Genomic DNA, 420 nt, shown 5'->3' with positions numbered 1-420 from the left:
GTTCACACGACGGTGGGAGACACGTCATGGGGTGCTGACCGAGCACCCCTGCGCTGCGGGAAAACCTGGTGATGTCTGCAGGAGGAGGGCTCTCTGGGAGCAGAGTCCCCGAGACCACGGGAGGGGCGGGATCCAGCTCACGGGACGAGGAGGGCTTGGCCCTAGGAGCGCCTGTTCGGCGGCCAGAGGTGAGCGCGCCCTGCGGACACGACACGAGCTCCGTGGGCAGCTGCGACACCGAGAGGACAGGAAAGGCCCCTGAGCTCAGAAGCAGGGCTGGCCTTGAAGAGAGGGAGTGGGGGTCGTGCCAGGGAGCAGTGGGGCCCCGGGCGGAACCCCCGTGCTGCAGTAGGATTCGGTGAGACCAGCTGGCCCCCTGTGTTCCTGCAGCCATGTTCTGCTGCTGGGGCCAGGCGAGGA

Source organism: Saccopteryx bilineata, chromosome 1 (assembly GCF_036850765.1).
Source record: "Saccopteryx bilineata isolate mSacBil1 chromosome 1, mSacBil1_pri_phased_curated, whole genome shotgun sequence".
In the NCBI taxonomy this organism is placed as follows: domain Eukaryota; kingdom Metazoa; phylum Chordata; class Mammalia; order Chiroptera; family Emballonuridae; genus Saccopteryx; species Saccopteryx bilineata.
The sequence above is the reverse complement of the archived record's forward strand: the minus strand, read 5'-3'. Positions refer to the sequence as shown.